The sequence below is a fragment of the Prosopis cineraria genome, unplaced genomic scaffold (assembly GCF_029017545.1).
Source record: "Prosopis cineraria cultivar Desert tree isolate PC_DT_omini unplaced genomic scaffold, ASM2901754v1 PC10, whole genome shotgun sequence".
NCBI lineage: Eukaryota > Viridiplantae > Streptophyta > Magnoliopsida > Fabales > Fabaceae > Prosopis > Prosopis cineraria.
This window is the reverse complement of record NW_026555341.1, coordinates 29,769,842-29,791,872: the sequence shown is the minus strand read 5'-3', so window position 1 is coordinate 29,791,872 and position 22,031 is coordinate 29,769,842. Positions and strand designations below refer to the sequence as shown.

Sequence of the window (22,031 nt, the reverse complement as noted above, 5' to 3'; positions counted from 1 at the left end):
ACCAGGAGCGTCAGGTTTTACGGTTTTAAAACACTCAACGGCTAGTGGTTTTGTGACCGTTGGATGGTTATTTTCAAATGTAATAATATATCCGGAAATTAAAAGCGTATAATGAATCTAATTTAGGAAGCTAACTATAGCCCCCCATATCCAAAGCCCAAATAAAACATGGCTCGACGGTTCATTTTCAAATGGTTAAGAGTAAATATATTTACTATCCCTGTATTATGACTTAACCCTTTTATTTTGAAAGCATACATAAACTTTCCTTAAAATTAAAATATATGCGACATAAATTTCTATCTCTACCGACAAAATAATTTTTCTCCATAACTAAAAAAATTGTAATAAATAAATTTTCAAATTTTTGTTATATTATAAAATTTATTAATTTTTATTTTTATCAAATTTATTGAAACTTATTTGTTTTTGTTTTCAAAAATTTGTAAAAACATATTTTTGTTCATCACGTATATAAAATGACATAAGTTAAAGAGATTATATAAATAATCTAAATTTAAAATTTAAAATTTGTAAACTTGTTTTTTACAATGAAATTATGTAATTGTCAAAAGGGTTAATGAGCAAAATGAATCATGAACTCTTATTCGAAAAGCGCCCTAGACTCTGACCTTTTAAAATATGTAAAATAAACTCTAAATTTTTAAATTCGTAGTAAAATGAACCCTGACCGTTAATTTTTTTAATGCCATTACTGTTCACATGGTACTATTCACCGTGGGCCCAGTTAATGTCGTGTCATTATTAATTAGTGCCACAAATCCTTCATCATGCAAAATATTCATGATTATTGAAAAGTTATGGTAGTATCCTAACGAACAGGGTATAAGTCCAGACTTCGATAGAAACATGCATATATGAATATTTTATAGGTATTATCGTTTTGAAAATCGTTGGCTAGGATGGAGTGCTAAGAATAATATTAATATCTTATTATTTGGTTTGAGTTTTAAATCTTGACTAATATTCTTTCTTTACATTTCTATGGAACCTGAAGGTGATGATATCATAAAAGAGGAGATCTTCTACAAAGATGTTTATAAATCTTTCCTTTTTTTGTTGAACTATCTCTGGCTCTTCCTCCCTTCATGAAAGATGATCATCCTCTTCAAATAACATTTTTAAAGAAGAAATCCATTTTCCAGAAATTAACCAAGACAATGACATATGGAAAATGCTAGAAGTTGATAAAAATGCCCTTTATAAACCAGAAGGAAAATTATTCTTTAAATTTGATTATATTATTAGATATGTTGAAGATGTAATTCCTGTTAACCTTTCAAAGGAAGAATTTTTCTTCTATCTAATGAGTCCATTAAATACCACTGAAAAAATTATAAATTTAACAAATTGGATGTGTCCAAGTTGCCATTAAACCACTGGTTAGAGAAGGATTAATGTTTCTTGTCTCCTTTCCTTAAAGATATCTAACATGAGTTATTCTCTGACTTATTGTTAGGTACTGTAGAGGCTGGCTTGCATGTAAGACCAATCTGTTTCAATAGTTATTCAAACAAGATCGTCAGCCTTATGTATGAAAACATTATAGATATTTTGAAATTAAATGTAAAACTACATTGTTTTTGTATGAAACCAGGATCTATCCTAGCAGATTTGCTCTATAGGATCTAATATGAAGTCATAAACTTTTCAAGTTCCAGAGCCAAATCAATGTCATCCTTCCTAAAGTCATTCAATGGCATACCTGCTAGAAGAATGAGTTATGGAAAATGTAACCCTTGCTGTGCCACAGCCAACTCCTAATATTGAGAGTATTAGGCAAACATCTATAGGAATTGTAAGATTAGTGTTTGATAGAAGGAATTCATTTAATGACACTTCTTTAGGCAGGATCAAGAACCTTTAATGATTTTAGAATTATACCTCATGAATTACCAAGGCATTCAATCTCTTCAATACCCCTGACCATGCCTTCAACATACATCTACAAGGCCTAGATGCATCATCCAATATCTCAAGGCTAACCTATCAAAGAGATAAGGAAGATTAGAATGGTAAATCCATGTGGTATGGCCCACACTAAGTTTTCACGTAGTGGTTGGCATATTTCATTATTATATGTGCTTAGTATTGCCAAAAATCTATGGGTGTGGCATGGGTTGAACACAATGCTCAATATCACCAATTTTGGAGACGGTGTAGATTAAGCACGTATGACACCCTAAAATTTAAGAAAGGAGAACCCATAGTCAAACAATGAGTACGGGAGCCTTTAGCTGGGTGACCCTTCACAATTAGAGAGCAAGGCTAATATAAAAAGGGGGACTAGACCTATACGAGTTGTTAGACTATAGGTTCAATCATAAGATATAAGGAATGAGGGATATAAGGTAGTTGCATTGATCATGTGGCATAATATCATGTGTTATAATATGATTAATGTGTGATTGACCTATACGATATAAACTGCCTATTCGCTTATATGTGACACACTTTAATATAGTTTAATTAAGTTTCTCGGTTACTAGGATTGGTTAATCTCATTCTCGTTTATCAATATCATTACAGGAGACAATAAGGCGAAGGGAAAGGGGGAGGCATTAATGCCAAAAAACTAGAGTTTATCTTGTAAAGTCTCAAGTTAATTTATGAGTAACTGACATTATTTTGCCAACAATAGGGGTTTTTCATATTGACTTATATTATTTGAAGGTCCCTTGCAATGGTAACCTTAAACTTTGAGTTTAGGTATTTTTGGATTGTCTTGGCCATAATCTCTAACTTAAATTAAAAAATAAAAAATTTTAAAACTTTAAATGATAGGTGTTTCAAACACCCGTTCTCATTTAAAGTCCTAACAATATATGACGGGTTTTTAAACACCTGTCATATATTTAGGGCCAATGTTTTAGTTTCTTGAATGAAAAAAAATTTAGGGCCAATGTTTAAAACAACCGTCATTTAAAGCCTCAATGATATATGACGGTTGTTTAAAACACCGGTCATATATTCATAAATAAATGACGGGTATTCTCATTTTTATTCAATTTTCAGACTCATTTTTTCATTCTCGCCCGTTCTTCTTCTCTATTTTCTCTCTTCTCTACTTCTACACTAAATTGGTAGAAATCTCTCAATCTACCTCCATTGCTATCGTCAACCACCTTAGTCCCTCTCTGACGTGAAAGTGCTCCTCCTATGCTGTCTGTTGCCTTTCTCATTTGCTTCCTCTTTGTGTTTCATTTTCTCTTCTCCAAGGTACATGGATTTGTGATTTCTATGGTTTTTCTTCATTTTCTTCCAATATGCTTAGATTTCTAGGTTATGAGATTGGATTTATTTAATATTATGGCTTGTTTTATTAGTTGATTTTTGTTGTTTAAATTTCTCCTCATTTGTTGCCCATTTAAATATTGTGGGGTGTTAAAAATTGTTAATGTTTGATATTTTATTGACTTGAGAATAATAGTAGATAATATAGTTGGCCTTAGGATGATTATTAAGATGAAAATTAGTGATCAAAATGGGATATTTATGATGATTGTACTTTTCTATGATTTTTGACTAATTTATTTCAATAATTTTTAATTTAAATTTCGTGCATTGTTTGATCAGAGTAGTTTTATCATTCAAAACTACATAGTGAAATGTACTAGTGTATCAATTTTCATTACAATTAGAGTTCATTTTAATGACCAAAACTGACACGCAATTTCTTTAAAAAACATTACTATTTTATTGATATTTTTACATTTGTTAAAGAATGATTTGTTCTTGGCTTGAAATTGCTAATATAGAATATGTGTAACCTTAGAATGATCAATGAAATAGAAAACATTAATTCAACATGATGTTTATAGTGTTTTTCTTTTTTCTATAATTTTTGAACGAATTATATATATAATTTTATAATAATTAGAGTTAATTTGAAAATGCTATTTTGTAAGAATTTTGTTGGTTTTATAATTGTATATGGTTGGAATTAGTTTGTTGAGTGAGATGCCAAGATTGAAAAGAGGATTTTAGCTCGAGAGATACTTTCTTTATGTCGTAATGCTGCAAATTTTTTTTCGGTGTTTGAAGGAGTATGTGAATGCTCATGCATTATGACTCATGATTCATTAATTACTCTATATTATATGTAGAGCAGTCAATTTCTTTATTGATAATCTTTCTATCATTCCTTTCCTCTCCATATTCATGAGTCACTGATCACATTTCCTTGAATGGATGTCTTTTAGATTAAAAAGTTATGGATAAAGAATGAATGTCTTCCAATCAATTAAGTAAAGAGTATTTGAATGGTGTGAAAGAGTTTATGAGGTTTTCTCTTGAGCATGTAAAAGACCCTAGAAGAATAGTATGCCCTTGTGTAAGATGTGATCTTTTGAAGTAAATTAGTGCATCTGAAATGGAATACCATTTAGTGTGCTATAGTATTGATGAAAATTACAAGTGTTGGCATAAGTTAGGGTAAGTAACTTACCCATCATTTATACTAACTTCAAATGATAGATATCTTATTTACCTGTCATTTATATTTTCATTTCGCTTGTCCTTCTATAAAAATTTTATTTTAAATGATGGTTTTATAACCATCATTTATTAGTGGACTTTAAATGTCAGCCGAATAAATGATGCGTATTACCCGTCATCTATGGACTAAAATAACTGTCATTTATTTTCTTTTTTGTACTAGTGTAGCCTTTCCATTTCCATTGCCAATGTTGAGAATATAATTGCCTTCTAACACTCTTCCATTAAAAGTTGATAGATTCGATTTTTGCAAAGTTCTCCAGCCTAACTTAGCCAATCAAACACAATTATGAGCCTAAAAAAAAATCCATTCGTAAATAATTTTAAACCAAAATTTAAGGAAAAAAATCACATCAAATGTCTCATAAAATTCATAAAATAAATTAAAAAAATATCTTTTGTACGTAAGAGCATTTTGGGGGGAAAATAAACTACTCATGCACTTATTATAAGGGTTATATTTCCTTGTTTGACTTGTCTGCAAAGTGATTTCCAATTTATTTAAAAAAAATTGAACATTTCTATCAAGTTATTATAACCTCAAATTGTACATTGCAGCAACTGAATTTTATCACAGTGAGTTAGCCATCCTAATCAAGAGTGTGGGTATGTATGTATGCAAGTTTAATTGTATGTGTACATAGAGAGAGAGAGAGAGAGAGAGAGAGAGCAGTGTGATGTCTGCTCACCCTATAATTGGTTAATCCACTGGATCAGCAATCTTCTCTTCGCAAATCTCTTTCATGTTTTCTGGGTGAGGAATACAATGAATAAACAATTGATGTCAGAATTAGAACAAAAGAAGACAACAAAACAAAGAAGTAAATAATTTAATTTGAGAAAGACATAGAATTGTTGATTATTGCACTGAATTTAAAATTGAAATAGATTTGAAGGAAAACAAAGTGAAAAGGACACATCATAGATCTAGTTCAGTCTGCAGTGGGTGGTCCTTTGCAGTATCAACAAATATGAATTTTCCAAATCTATTTGAGTTTAAAGTTGATGGGTTGACTTCTTATTTTCCCCTTCAAATTCAAGACAGAACCAAAAATAATCATTATCATAAACCTGGTTTAAAAGCTGTGAATAAGAGATGATAATAACAACAACAAGCCTTAATCCCACTAGGTGGGATCGGCTAAATGAATTGCAAGATGTCATTGTGTTCTATCATTTACCAAGCCTTTATAAATATTATTAATTAAAAATCGTGTTCAACAACTTTCAAAAGTGTTCTCTTAGCTTTCTCTAACAAGGCTCAAAGTTATATATTCCACTCTTCTTACTAGTGTCTCTTGCGATCTTCTTTGTACATGCCTAAATCATCTCAAACAATTTTCTACCATTTTTTCCTCAATAGGTGCTACCTTCACTTTTTTCACGTATGTGTTCACTTTGAATTTTATCTTTATGTGTATGTTCGCACATTCATCGTAACATTCTCATCTCTACTACTCTAACTTTATGCTCTTGCTGTCCCATTAAAGCCCAATATTCACTACTATATAACAAAGCTAGTCTGGTAGTAGTGCAATAAAACTTTTTTAAGTTTATTAGGCATCTTACAGTTGTAAATAACTCAAATAGAAACCTTTCGACTCTAATGTCCTCCTCCATAACTCAAGTTTACAATTAATCTCTTCTCTTGTCTCTACTATTAGAATTATATCATTCGCGAAGAGCATACATTTGGAATTTTTCCTTGAATATGTTTCATCAAAACATGTAGGACCAAGTTAAATAGATAAGGGCTAAAAGATGATCCTTGATATAGTAGTCTAGTCTTTACAGGAAAGTCCCCCTCATACATATCTTGTATAACTTTAATAAAAGCAATCCATACTTCTTTTCCAAGGCTTTTCAAAGCACTTCTCTTAGTATATAGTCATAAGCTTTTTCCAAATCAATAAAAACTAAATCTTTATCTTTACAATGATACTTTTCTATTAACCCCTTTAGTAGATAAATCGCTTTTGTAGTCAATCTACTTGGCATAAAACCAAACTGATTCTCAAAGATACTTGTTTCCAATCTCAACCTATGCTTAATTAATTTCTCCCACAATTTCATTATATGGCTCATGAGTTTAATCCCTCTATAGTTATTACAATTTTGAATATCCCCTTTATTTTTATAAATAGGAACTTATATACTTCTCTTCCAATCGTCAGGCCTTTTCTTGGATAGTAAAATTATATTAAATAATTTAGTTAACCATCTTACCCCTTTTCACCTAAATATTTCCACACTTTAATAGATATAAAATTAGGTCTGTTGACTCTACCATTTGTCATTTTCTTAAGAGCTTCCTTTACCTCCTTATTACATATTATTTGATAAAATGACAAATTTTTTCTCCTTCACGAGTTACTAAATCCTCTAAATTACTAGACAAACCCTCTCCATCATTGAAGAGTTTGGAATAATAAGTTTCTCATTTGTTTTTAATTTCATCATTGTAACTAAAATTCTTCCCTCTTCATCCTTTATACACTTGTTCTAGATCTCTTGATTTTCTTTCCCTACTCTTAGTAATCTTATAAATGTTTCATTCTTTTTTTTGTCTTAAGGCTCTTATAAAATTCTTCAAAAGCTTTAAAACAAGCTACACTCATAGATCTCTTAGTTTCCTTTTTAGCCATACGGTACTTTTCCCAATTTTTCTCATTGTTACACAAATGTATGGCTTTAAAATAGTTCTTCTTATGTTTGATTTATCCTGTGCACTATTATTCCACCACAAAGACTCTTTATCTCTCAAACTAAAATCTTTTGATTTCCCCAAAACTACTTTTACAACCTCCTTTATCTTTTTAGCCATATCCTCCCATAAGATGTTAGCACTTCCTTGAGATTCTTAAATTCCTTTGTCCAAAAGATTTTGCTTGAAAATATCTTGCTTCTCACCTTTTACTTGTCAACTTTTTTGAATTTTACTCATAATACACACATCAAGAACAAAGACCCTATGCTGTGTCGTTACAGCATCCTTGGGAATCACCTTGCAATTTTTATAGAATCTTCTATTCATGTTTCTAACAAAAAAAAATTAATCTGTGACCTTGAGGCTCCAGTTTTGTAAACAAAAAAAACTCTGCTTGAAACAAGTGTTGGCAATTTTAAAATCATACGCCAACGAGAAATTAAGAAGAGTATATCCTTCATTGTTTAGCTCTTCAAAGCCAAAACCACCATGTACCCTCGCATGCTGACTAACCTCCCTCCCAACATGCCCAATTAAAGTCTCCTCCAATAAAAATATTTTCACTCTGTGGTATGTGGTTGAATCAAACCCTCCAAGTTTTTCCCAAAATAATTCCTTAAGACTGGCTTTTGTCTGACTTTAGGTACATAAGCACTAACAATATTAATAGTCTCACGTCCAACTATCATTTTTAAGGAAATAATTTTATCTCCAATTCTACTAATTTCTACAACATTTTTCTTCTACTCCTTATCAATAATAATGCCTATTCCATTGCGTGGCTTACTTTTTCTATATACCAAAGTTTAAAACCTTAAATATCCTTAGTTTCTTCTCTATGCCATTTTGTTTCTTGCAGGCATAGGATATTGATTTTCCTTTTTGAATCATAACCCCTACAACTTCTATAGATTTACAATTTAATGTCCTAACATTTCTAAGTACCAAATCTAATCTTGCTCTCATGGGAAATATATAAGGGCCCATCCAGGTTAAAACACACACACACACACACACACACTCTGATAGGTGGTCACGATGATTAAATGAAATAAAAGAAATAAATCAATTAAGATGGTATAGAACAAGAATCTTATTCTATATTTTCTCTCAATAGCCGTTCCTAGGAGAATCTTTAAAGGGTTAAGAATAGTTTTATTGATGATGATATGCTAGCTTTTAGTTGCTAGTCATATTTATAACGCTAAATGCAATATAAAGTACTAAATAAAATCCAATAACTAGATAACTAATTAGAATCTCCTAAAATCTAAATTACCATATAAAATCTAAATATCCAAAATAATGAATGATAAAATAAAATCTAAACAACTAAATAGATAAATAAAATCTAGGGAAATATCTAAATAGAGAAAGCTAAATAAAATACTGAATCAAATAATAATGAAATCTATCATTTTTTATCTTTTGATACTTCTTTCTTGAATAAGTCTTTATGGGTATGTTATCTTGAATCTTATCATTACCCCGCCCTTAAAAACTCAACTTGTCCTCAAGTTGAAAAGAGGGGAATTGAGCATGCAAGAGGTCATAGTCCTCCCAGCTTGCTTCTTCCTTATTGTTCATGCTATTCTACAAGTAATTCAAGCAAGATGAATAGTCCAATGATGATCTAAGACTTGATGAGGCCTCACATGGAACTCAAAATCAGCTAATAGTGGTAAGGGTGCTGGTATAAGTAGTTCTTGCAGCGCATAAGCCATATGGAAAATAGGATGAATACCAGTATCTGCCGATAGTTCCAACTTATAAGCCACCTTTCCAATTTGTTGAAGAATCTTATAGGTGCCAAAAAAGAGAGGTGATAATTTTTTAAACTTTCACTTAGTAAGTGATTGTTGACGAAAAGGTTGTACTCGACTTCCCTTTAATGGTTGTCAGTATAAGCCTTCATTTGATCTTGAGCCTTATGTAAATCATCCCTTAAAAGTTTGATCATTGTGTCCCTGGTTTCTAGTTGATCTTCTAAATCAGTTACCAAGGCTTCTCCTTTCACATGAGGAAGCAAAGGAGGGGATCTCATCCATAAACTAGCTTGAAAGGAGAAGAGTTGGTAGAGGTATGATAACCTGTATTGTATGAGTATTCAGCCTAATAAAGAACTTGTGTTAAGACATGGGTTGCTCATAGGCAAAACATCGCAAATAGGCTTTAAGACCTCTGTTTGACCATTTGTTTGGGGATAGTAAGCAATACTTTAACATGGTTTGGCTTAATCAAAATAATTCTTGCCAAAAAGTGCTCATGAAGATAGGGTCCCTATCATAAATGATTGATCAAGGCACCCCATAAAGTCGAATAATTTCCTCATAAAAGATTGCGGCAGTGTAAGGGTGTGTCGAAGCAAGAAAGTGGGCATACTTACTTAAACGATCAACTACAACTAAGATGACTTCAAAACCATTTGACTTTGGAAGACCGGTGATAAAATTAAGGGTTGAAGAAGTCCAGATGGTGCTAAAGTTTGATACTTATTTTGTTGATAAGTGGCACAATGTCTCACATATGCCTTCACATTTACTTTCATTGCTGGCCAATAGAAGTTCTCAGAGAAACACTTAAATGTTTTAAGAAAGCCTCTGTGCCCCCCAATAGTAGTAGAATGGGCCTTTACGTGTAACTTTGGTTGCAGTTGTGATGAAGGGATGACTACCCTGTGATCATAGAAGAGTGTTTGATTCACCGGTGGAATTTAGGTTGGGATGACTGATCTTTCTGTAAATCCTGGATTATGCTATTAATAAAGGGATCTAATGAAAACTCAAAAGGGAGGTCTTGTAGCTTAGAAGCAAAAGGTACTGCTAATTGAAAAAAAATTACATGCTATGGTCATCTAGATAACGCATCACCTCCCTTGTTTTCCACTCTTGCCTTGTGGATGATGGTGAAGTTAAATGGTAATAGCTTGATGATCAATCTTTATTGAGTATTTGTGGTGATATGTTATTGTAATAAATATTAAAGACTAGCATGATCTATTTTAACAAAGAAATGCCTTCCTAGGAGGTAATGGCGCCATTTTTGGACTACAAGAACTAATACAAGGAGTTCACAATCATAAGTAGACTTGAAGCAGTTAGAAAACAAGAACCTTTTACTAAAGTAAGCAATAGGGTAGTTGTTTTGCAAAAGTATAGCACTAACCCCTTCTATGGATGCATGGCATTCAATTGTAAATTCCTCCTCAAACTTGGGCAACTATAAGATGGGTGCCAACATTAATGTACTTTTAAGATGATTAAAGGCCGTTTGAGCTGGTTCAGACCATAAGAAGGCATCCTTCTTATTTAACTCAATAAGAGGACGTGCAATAATCCCAAAATTCTTCACAAAATGTTGGTAATATCTTGCAAGGCCTAGAAACCCACGTAACTCCTTTACATTTTTAAGAGTAGGCTAGTCACGTACTGCTTTCACCTTTTCATCATCAACTTCAATTGTGGCCTCCCAAACAAGCATTTTTTTAAATTGATGCAAAACACATTTTCCTATAGGGTCTATAAGACAATACTTAAGTGGTCTCGGTGCTATTGAATAGAGAAATTGCATATCAAAATATCGTCAAAGAAGATCAATACAACTTTTCACAAATAGGGGCAAAACAAATCATTCATAGCTGCTTGAAAAGTGGTGGGTGCATTAGTCAAGCCGAAAGGCATGACTGTGAACTTATAGTGCCCAAAATGAGTTCGAAATGCTGTTTTGTAAATATCCTCAAGTTGCATCCTGATATGGTGTTATCCTAATCTTAGATCCAATTTGAAAAAATAAACCACCCCATGTAATTCATCTAATAACTCATTAATGTTAGGAATTGGATACTTATCAAGGATTGTAATATTATTCAATTTATAGTAATCTATGCAAAAACACCATGAACCATCTTTCTTTGCGACCAATAGTACTAGGCTGGCAAATGGATTGGAAGTAGATTGAATAAAGCCCTTTTTTAATAATTCTTCAACTTACTTCTCAAGCTCAGCCTTTTGATAATGTGGATACCTGTCAAATGTTGGGCAGGTTAGCCCCAGGTCGTAAGGGGATAGTATGTGAGTGAGTTCTAAATGGTGGCAAGTTTGTAGGTTCTTCAAAAAAATGCAAATTCTGAAAAGAAAGGTTTTGGGTTGAAATGTTGGAAAGATGTAGAGTCAGCGAAAGCTTCTACCTATTGCATTGAATTAAATTGAGTACCTCTAGTAGTGTTAGGGACTCCCTGTAGCTTATACCTCTTGCCATTCAACCACACAATCATAAAAAGTTCATTCCAATTGGCTTGCACCATATTAAGAGATGCCAGCCACTTAATGCCCAGTACCAGATCAGCCCCTCCTAATGAAAATGGAAAAAGAATCTTCTTTAATAATCAGCTCGGTGAGCTTAATTTCTATATCTTTACATACCAGATTACATCATACAATACTACTATTCCTAATTTAGACTCTAAAAACAAAAATATAACAGGTCGAAAGACGTAATTCTTGAGCTAGTGAGTCTGAAATAAAATTATGAGTGGACCCACTATCCACTAGTAACGAAACATTTTGTGTAAGTAATGTTCCTTTAAGTCTCATGGCTACCCTTGTGTTGCTACCTAATATAGCATTTAAAGAAGTTTTTGCCCCTTGTGTAGTATCATTCTTGGTTTCATAGCCTTCAAGGGGAGGGACAACTTTATCTCCTTCCTCTATGATCTCCAGGAGGGATAAGGACCCACGACAGCAGTGCCCAGGGTAGAACAAATCTCCATAGTGAAAACACAGCCCCTTATCTCTTGATCATTGCTGTTCAATATCTAGAGAAGAGTTTCTGGTTGACACTACAGTCGTTGGTCGAGATCCCCGTGTGTGTTGACACGAGTGATCTCTGCAAAGAAGATGAGGATGAGAGATCAGAGGTTCTGGGTTAGGTGGGTTTCTGGTTGACACTATAGTCATTGGTCGAGATCCCCGTGTGTGTTGACATGAGTGATCTCTGCGAAGAAGATGAGGATGAGAGATCAGAGGTTCTGTGTAACACACTAAAATTCTTTTTTTTTAATAATTTATTTAGCTCTAAATATTTTTCAAAATTTTTATTAACCCAAATTAACTATTAAAATTTAAATTGGGATGTTACATTCTGGGTTAGGTGGGTTGCATTTTATTTTCAATTTCTAAAGATACTCACTGCCCTGTATACCTATTGAGGCTTATAGATGCGCACGTCTGATCGAAGCTCCTCCTTCAAACCATTCAGAAAGACACAAACCAAGCAGTGTCCCAGCCAGTTCTTCACTCTGGTTGATTGTTTGGCAAATTCTATGCAATAGTCTTGTACTGATCCCTCTTGCCTAATGCTATCAAGAAATTCATTTGGATTTTGGTATTTCAGTTATCTAAAATTCTCTTAGAATACTGTTACGAGATCATCCCAATAGTAAAGAGTTGTTTCAGAGCTGATCCAAGCAAATAATTCTAATACATCACCCTCCAGCAATAGAGATGCTATATCCACCTTCTCTTCTTCAGGTGTGTTATAATATTTAAAGTATTTTTCTGCCTTTGAAATCCATCCTCGTGGAACACCTCCATTAATCTTTGGAAATTCAATTTTTGTCTGATGAAATCTGGTGCGTTTGCAGTTTTCTCATTCATCTTCATAATAGTATATACAATGTGTACCTCTAAGCTTCTTGATTGCAGAGGTTTCAAGTGCCTCTACCTTTTCTTTTAATAAATTTAGAGTTTCGAGTTTTCAGGTGATTGCGGCGAAATGGTCAGACATGAGTGAGTTTGGATTTTCCAGGTCATTGTTGGATGAGTCGTCAGAAGGATTGGTTTCTTGGCCAGAATGTGTAGTAACCATGACTTTGATACTGTAATATCCTGATTTTTATATAATAAAGAAATTGTGAAATTTAAGTTTTGAAAAAAAATGATAATAATAGGAATTTATATTATTTGAGGTTATTTAAAAATAATATTATGATTAGGTATTTAATTATGAATTTAAAAATTTAAATTTAAAACCACATAAGCAATATTTAGTTAAGATATAATACATAAATAATTTTTTTTATGTGTGTGTTAAAAAAAAAGAGAAAAGGTAGAAGGAACAAAAAAATGGGGGGTGAAAGGTTGTTATTTCTAAGTCCCACATTGGTTAGATGAGGGAAGAGAAGAGGTGCCTTCATGTATAAAAAGGAGGGAGATGTGTGCATTAGGAAGCATGAGAGGCTAAGATGCAATTTAGAGGAAATTGTAACTTTTGGCCCAAAGGTTTGAATAATTAAATTCAAACCTATAGTTTTTTTTTAAATATAATTTTGGCACTCACAATCTCATTTTTATATTATTTTTCTCTCTTCCTCTCACGTTGCTCGGCGTTTTCTCGCAAGGAGGGATTATTTTCTTTTTCTTCAGGTATGTTCTAACTTTCCTGTTTAGATTAGCATTTAAAAATTTATTTAATTACAAAATTAATTTTATAGTTATTTTCTAAATAATATTAGCTTTCTAGTGATATGATTATTTTGTAGGATAGAGTAAATATTTTGATTAGGATTTTTCTATAGGATAGTTAATCTGATGATATGATGGATTAAAAATATAGGTTAAAATTCTTAGGGATATAAAAAATATTATAGAATATTTTTTTAAGGTTGAAACTCATGTTTAAGAATTTTTGAGTTAAAATCTAGATCTATATAGTTGAATTTATGTGGAATCTGAGACGTAGGGATAAACCTATGATTATTAAATATTTACTTAAGTATGAATAGGTATTTTTGAGGTTATAGAAAGGTGATTTGAGGCTTCAGGATAATTTTAAAATTTTTAATTTATTTTTGGATGAATTTTTAGAATATAGAAGGATGAAATTGTGATACTAGAAGTGAATTGAGGATAAAAAAAAATAGTTCATTAGGGTACGAGAATTTTAGAAAAGAATTTGGGAAGTTAAATGAGGCATAAATCTTAAATTAGTATTAATATAGATTATAGATCTAAGACTTTCTAACTCTTTAAATTAGAGTTATTTATTTTAATGTAAAATTAATATATAGTATTGTGAAATAATTATGTAGATTATATTGACAAAGATAGTGGTGAAAAAGGAGTTGTGAAGGGGAACTTGTTATTCAAGACACAAGGTAACCATTATTAATGTGTTGTGATGGGTGTGTTTGTGAATGGTTATGTGTTGTTTTGTTGTTTGGAAAAATTATAAATTATTGAAAATAAATACTGTTATATACTTCCGTGAAATCATTGCCAAGTGGGTTAAAATTTATTTTTGTTTATCATGATGAGATATTATTGTTCGGATACATTTCTGTTTAGATATTTGAATGATGCATGACTTGTCAGGGTATTTTAATGTATGGTGTTAATGGGAATTTCTGTTCGGTTAATTATTACCACGTGGTAAGCCCTCATTGGACCCAATGAGTGGCATGTCGCTTGGTCCAACTCACCTTTGGCCAGGTGATTTGGCGTCCAAGCATGGCGAAAGGAGGATATAAGGTGTAGTCATGCAAATTAAATACTTGTTCGGTTTGTTTAAAAATATTGTTCGGTTAAATGTTTTGTGTGCCCACTTAGCAATCGCATGATTAGTTACATCCGCATGCATCATTACATATTAATTTTTGGTTACTGGGACTTTTAAGTCTCATTCCTCGTGGTTAATATTTTTATAGGAGCGAGTCCGGCCGAGAAAGCACCAGAGGTGTAATTATGGTGTATGAGACACCATCTTTTACGTTACCTCTTATTTTGGATTATACAATGTATTTTGTGCCAACTTAGGACATATCTTTTTTGTGGAACATGTAAATTTTAATCCTTTTTATTAAATGCATTTATATGTTCAAGAGGATTATGTTTGTCCCTTTTAATTTATGACCTGATTTGAATAACATGCTATGAGGATCATGTCTGTCCCTCATGGTTCTAATTGCTTTTTTTGAGATATTTTAAGACCTGTGGTATATTGTCTTGGATGTATCATGGTAAGAAAATTTTCTACCATGATAATGGTTTTAATAATTTACGAAAAATCGGTTTGTATTTTTGAGGGTGTTACAGATACCAAATGATAGGTGCTCATGATGATTAAATAAAATAAAAGAAATAAATCTATTAATGGTATAGAACAAAAATCTCGTTCTATATTTCTTTTAATAGTCAGGCTTAGAAGAATCTCTAAAGGATTCAAGAATAGTTTTATTGACGATGATATGCTAGCTTCTAAGTTGTTAGTCATATTTATAATGCTAAATACAATATAAAATACTAAATAAGATCTAGATAACTAGATAACTAATTAGAATCTCCTAAAATCTAAATTACTAGATAAAATCTAAATATCTAAAATAATGAATGATAAAATAAAATCTAAACAACTAAATAGATAAATAAAATCTAGGGAAATATCTAAATAGAAAGCTAAATAAAATGCTGAATCAAATAATAATGAAATCTATCCTAATTTATCTTTTAACGCTTCCTTCTTGAATAAGTCTTTATGGGTATATTATCTTCAATCTTATCACACACACAGATTGAGACTATTGAGCAATTTCTACTGCATATTTCACAAGTGACAATAAATCAAGATGTTCCATTCATCTTTACTAAGAATAATAATTAATGATTAGCTAGGAAGCACTGCACATGTTGCATCCGGCAACATCAATTGTAGGAATCAATCAACATAGAGAGTTCAGCTAGTCAAAAGCAAGATCCTTTGAATCTAAGAAACAGTGTTGGATTTTCAGTTCATTTCCTTTAGGATAGATTTTATCCAAGTGATTCTGTTGAATCTAAGAACAGCTAGTTCAGCTATCCAAGTGATTCTCTGATCATGTTTAGCAGAAATATTATGAACAGAACATAGGTTACTCCGCCCATTAAACGTATCCCTGCTTGCTGAAGATTAAATAGCAAATATTTGTTTCCATGTTTGCCATGAAGTCATAGGATCTGCCATCTAGCCCTTTTTGCCCATCATCCAGTTTTAGTTTAATGAAACACATATAAAGCCAGCTCTCAAAAGTTCTGATATATATATATATATATACACACACAATGGAACAAATAAAAGATAAAGAGCGACCAAACCATGCACATTTTGTCCAATCACAAAGAAGGAACACAGAGAAGGAATATGTGTTCGTTCTAGTGCTTCTAGCTAGCCAAGTTTCACAGACTTTTTACAATAGACATCACAAAGAGTGACCAAACCATGCACATTTTGACCAATCACAAAGAAGGAACACAGAAGGAATATGTGTTCGTTCTAGTGCTTCTAGCTAGCCAAGTTTCACACACTTTTTACAATAGACATCACTACAATAACATACGCTCTCACCTTGTATAGCACTTTTCTTCCTTCAATAATGCTAGACTAAACCCAAGACCGCCTATTCCTTTTTTATCCTCGTAAAAGCCAGTCTTCGGAAAATATAACCCCCTTTAAGATTTTAGCCCACAGTTGATATGGTTCCTGTTAAATTTCCCAACCCATCTTAGCTAATAAAGCAAGATTATAAGCCTAAAAAAAACATGAAAAAAATTATATAAAAAATTCAGTCATAAATTAATAATTTCAAACCCAAAAAAAAAAAAATCATATCAATCAAATGTTTAACAAAATTCATAGTCCAATTTTCTATTTTTTTTAATTTAATAAATATCCTTCACTATTCTAAATATATTTTTCCTAAGAAATGCTAAAGTCTCTGTTTTCTCAATTCAATAAAGAATTAAACTCTTCTAGGCCAAGACGGCAGCCAAACATATACTTTTTATGATAAAAAAAAAAAATCTTATCACAGTATAATATCAAAAAGAAAGCATTAGCATACCAAATTCAGTAGAAGCATGGTACCATCTGATCTAAAGATCAAACACTCCCATAAAAATCATCCTTGATTCTAACCATCATGTCTTCTCAACGGATCAGCCAAATCAGGACAGACCAAAATATACTAATCTTCTTTCACATCAATATCAAAATTTTTAACAGCATCCAACTTGGAATTACAAAATATCTTATAATCACCCAACACAGAATTTCATGAATCTACAATCTAAAATAAATCAAAGATAAACACCGGTGGTGAAGTCAAGATGCAAAGTCAGGGGTACAAAATAATTTAACAAAAATTAATATTTTTTAAATAATAATTTTACTAGGACTAAAATTGTAATAACAAAAATTGATTGATCATCATTTTTTATTTTAAAAAATATCATATTAAATATGTTGATACAGTCTTTTATTATAAATATACTTTTCATATATAATCTAGATTATTAAAATATTATATATTCAAAAATTCTTTGAATTTAAATATTTTTAGTTTAATTCAGAAGGTGCAAAATATAAAGAATAGGAGTGCAAAATTACAAAATTTACATACTCTATTTGTAATTTTCCCCAAAGACTCTATTTGTAATTTACATGCCTTCAAGATAATGGGGCTCCGCCACTGATAGACACATATCTAAGGTATTTCCATGTGGCAGAGTTTGAAATAGCTTACCTCAGTTGCAGTATTTGCAGGCAGATCCTGTCCTCCCATAGCCTCCAGATTGTAAATTATTTCCTCATGATCCAATTATCTAGAGACATTCTTCAGAAGCTGTCGATTGTAGCATGGTTGGTCACTTATGGCCTCTAACAAGATGATCCAATTATGTTGGTGAAAGAAGACAAAGATCTTCTGTATTCCCCTACGAATCAAGAAGGAATTCTGAACACTACGTACTCACCACAAATTCCTACCACGATTCGATCCAGTTCTCTGATCCCCAAACTTTCTGCAGTAAAACCAGTTTTCGCCGATGACAGTTCAACCAACTTCGGTGATCACGGTCGGAGAGATTTACGCCCACACATGGGGGAACCCTAAGAGAGAAAGATTCAGGAGATATCCTGACTTTCAGTCGCTCTTCTAACATTTAATCCGAAACAGAAGGAAGAAACACGTAAACCTCCAAACTTTAATTTCCAGCAACATAAATTGATTCAAGCATAAGAATATTTTACCTTGCAAGCTTGTGGGCTTGACGGAGATCGGATTGTCCTCATGAGAGGAATCACCATTTTTTTTTTGTTGATAAACGCAGAAGATTGTAGCCACTCTGGGGATTGAGAGAATGTAATACTACTGAGACTGTGAGGGTATTGTGGCTATTTGCCTGTGGAGAGCAGGAGCGTCATGTTTTACAGTTTTAAAAAAACTCAACGGCTAGTGGTTTTGTGATCGTTGGATGGTTATTTTCAAATGTATTAATATATCCCGAAATTAAAAGCGTATAATGAATCTAATTTAGGAAGCTAATTATGGGCCCCATATCCAAAACCCAAATTAAATATGGTTGGGTGGTTCATTTTAAAAAGGATTAAATAAATCCGGAAATGAAAAGCTTATAATTAATTAATCTAATTTAGGTGAGGTAAAATATCCAATTTAAAAAGCTAATTATGGACACCATATCCAAAAACCCAATCAAAATACCATCGGATAGTTCATTTTCAAACGGATTCAATAATTCGGAAGACAAAAGCTTTAAAAAAATAAAAATTAAAGTGGACAAGCATAGCTTGAGGATAAAATAAAATTACAGGACAGACAATTATATCTTTTTGTCATTAATTTTTTTTGCTGAAGTAAAATTATACTTCAACAGATTACAAACTAAAACCTGAAACAGAATTAGGCGGATAACACTGTTAATCTATTAAATTATAATTTCAACCAGCACATATTAAAAATGTCAATTACGAGTCAATCTATTTAATACTGTAAGTGTCATCTCATCATTCTTTTGGGTATAATAAAAAATAGGGGGACTAATGTCGCATACAAAGTAAACTAAATGGACTTGAAGCAATCAAAATAATTATAATTAGAAGCCTATATCAAAACATATTAAAATTATAAGGCAAGAGTTTATGTTTTACCTAATTTTAATTTTCATGGGCCGGAAGGGGCACCCCAAATCACATTGTGTTTGGGGCCCAGCAACTCCTAAATAAATACACTTGATTTTTTATTTTGGTAGAATTGAGGAGAGTGATATTGTTGATATGCAATTATATGATTGGCAAATGTTGAATGCTCCCTTCGGCCTCTGTTATTAATTAATGGAAGAAAACGGTTAAAATTCTATTTGATCTTATCTTATCTTAATCTTAATATAAAGAGCACTCGTAATTTTTTATTATTATCTCTCACTATTTGTTTTTTTGACGAAATCTCTCATTAATTTTAACAAGTTGGCATGCTTGTTAAAAATCTAGTGGACAGCATCCACTTTATTGTGATCAATAATTTCAGTGAAAAGTAAAATAAAATTAGAAAGTAAAACATTTTCTACAAGTTTAATTTAAGCATATCAGTTACTCGGAGTCATATTTGTGCGTACGCGTGCGCGTATACATAGTCGCACGGTAGTTCTAGCAAAAAGTTGTGGTTATTAAAAGAGTTTGTGTATCAAAACTGCTTATTTTTAAAATTTAGTATATTTATTAGGAGCAAAAATGCATATCAAAGCAATCTTTGAACAATTTCAATTATATAACATTTTTTAATTCTTGTGAGTTAATTATAATTATCAATGATTTATAATGAGGACAGGACGTAGTATGCATTGTTTAAAGATCAATAAGTTAATTTAACTTCTTCCTATAATTGGGACAACGAGATCCTGCATTGTTTAAATATGCATTAGTTAATTAGTCAAATTATTCAAGATAAAAATTACTAATCAATATACTCTATTCAGATCCCAATATAAGATATCTTCTAGAAACCTTACCTAGTCCAAAATGTAAGGTATTATATAATTTTTATATTTGTTTTTCTAACTATACTCCTACTTCATTTATTACTCTTATATAAGTTATTTAATAAAGCTATAAATAAAAAGATATGGACATTTTTAAAAATTTAAAGTTTTAACTAATATTATTCATAAATCGTGAATTAATTAATTATGATTTATATTGCCGTTTGGAAGGAGCATATGATATTAATCAAATTTAAAAGACCATCCTTTGGCTTTTATAACTTGACTTTATTATCATTTTTGTTTTTTGTTTTTACGTTTGGGAAACTGTTTTCATTCTATTCAAAAAAGAAAAAAAAAGAAAAAAAAAAAAGAAACCACATAATCTTAGATTTAAATAGTTCAGTCCAACAATCCAAAAGTTTTCTCTTAATCCCACCATATATCAATCAAGTAGCATATATCATCCTCGTACCACGCAAGAGCCTATCCTTAAAGCTTGCTCGCATCTATTCAACTTATGGAAAATTGGAATATTATTATCCACAAATAACTTAGAAAATTAATTAATTTAAAATTAGGAGAATTAAATTGAAGTCTTCATTAGTTTAATTGTCAATGAATCTTGAAATAATTAATTTCTTTTGTGTAGGACCTGGTTAAGTTATTGCACACCTCTATACATCATCATTTCACTATATATGTGCGACCCTCTTGAAGTAGAAGAATGTGGATAAGTCGAAGAGCGGTGAAGAGAAAGAGGAGGTTAAGGTTACTGACATTGTTGCTGTAGGTATCGCTGTTCTTGTTGTTGGTATCATTGGAAGTGTGTTTGGTATCTGTGGTTCTGGTTCGAAGAGTGGAAAAACGATGAAAGTTCCAGGAAGAGACTATAGTATATTTAGAAATAACTTTGAAGGTGATCCTTCAAGTTACTTTCGTGGCTTACACGAGTAGAGATTTAAGGAAGATATGAAGGATGGCTTTTATTATTGTTGGAAGCTCTGATTATTGTTTTTAGGGTTTAATTTCTTTAAATTTTGATCAGTCATTGTCATCTTGCTTGTTCTATTTTGTTATTATCTTGTTTAAATATTTGTTGCTTGAGGAATGAATTTGATTTATCTATTTCGTAAGATCGTTATTTATAATTAAAATGATATATCTCCTTAATTTTTATTTCAGAGAAACAAAACAAATTTTTACAAATAACTTACCTAATTTCCTTAATTTATTTGATGAATTTTAGTTAACTCACTCCTATATTTAGCGTGCGTGTGAAGAAAGTAAACGTCTTTCATTCTCTTGGTTCAATTCTCTAAACTATAAAGCCACCCCCCCTCTCTCTCTTAGATGCTTCTGAAGTATTAAGTGATGCCCGCAAAAACTAATAGACAATGCAAGTATATGGATCATAACTAAAACTAGTGATAAATCAAGGTCGACTTCTTAAAGAATTAATTATAATAGAAACTAGGCATTAAATTTTTAAATTCATTCACTTTAAACTAATAAAACTTGAGATTGATTTTCAAAAAATAAAAATAAAAGTATTAGAAGTGATCAATTAAAATAACTTTCAATCTACAAACAAGCTAAAGTCAACTAATTAAGAGAAGAGAGTTCTTGAGTCCTAATCCCCTATTTGCTTTCAATCCACATTATTAATTGTCTTGAAATCCAATTTTGATAATTTGAAAATCTAAATTAATCTAAAGTATCTTCCGAATACTAAGGACCCTAATTAATTAACTTAAAGCAAAATATTACCTCAATTAATTAATTGCATTAGAGACCTTAATCTAAGAGGATTACCTTGGTCCATTAGATACACTCCTGTTCTAATAGCTAAACTAATCCTAGACTACTAATTCAAGGTTTAATTTGAGTTTCCTCTTTCAAGGTAACTAAACTAACTCAAATGCCCAAATCTCAGCTAGTGGTGGCCAAACACTAAATAAGAATAGGAAAGCTTAAGAATAAATAATCAAAACTTTATTTTT

General features: G+C 31.6%; 1 long non-coding RNA gene across 4 annotated transcripts; it reads right to left on the bottom strand.

The window, feature by feature from the left end:
• Nucleotides 1–5,063: 5,063 nt before the first annotated feature.
• Nucleotides 5,064–18,409, bottom strand: LOC129321266 (uncharacterized). Of its 4 annotated transcripts, none has more exons than XR_008595965.1 (4): nucleotides 18,284–18,409; nucleotides 17,778–18,185; nucleotides 16,601–16,735; nucleotides 5,064–5,268 (listed from the first exon to the last, which is right to left on the bottom strand). It is a non-coding gene; the product is annotated as an uncharacterized LOC129321266 (long non-coding RNA). The 4 variants fall into 4 exon arrangements; XR_008595966.1 differs by lacking the exon at nucleotides 5,064–5,268 and adding an exon at nucleotides 11,490–11,575; XR_008595964.1 differs by lacking the exon at nucleotides 5,064–5,268 and having other exon boundaries at nucleotides 15,570–16,735.
• Between the last annotated feature and the right edge of the window lie 3,622 nt (nucleotides 18,410–22,031).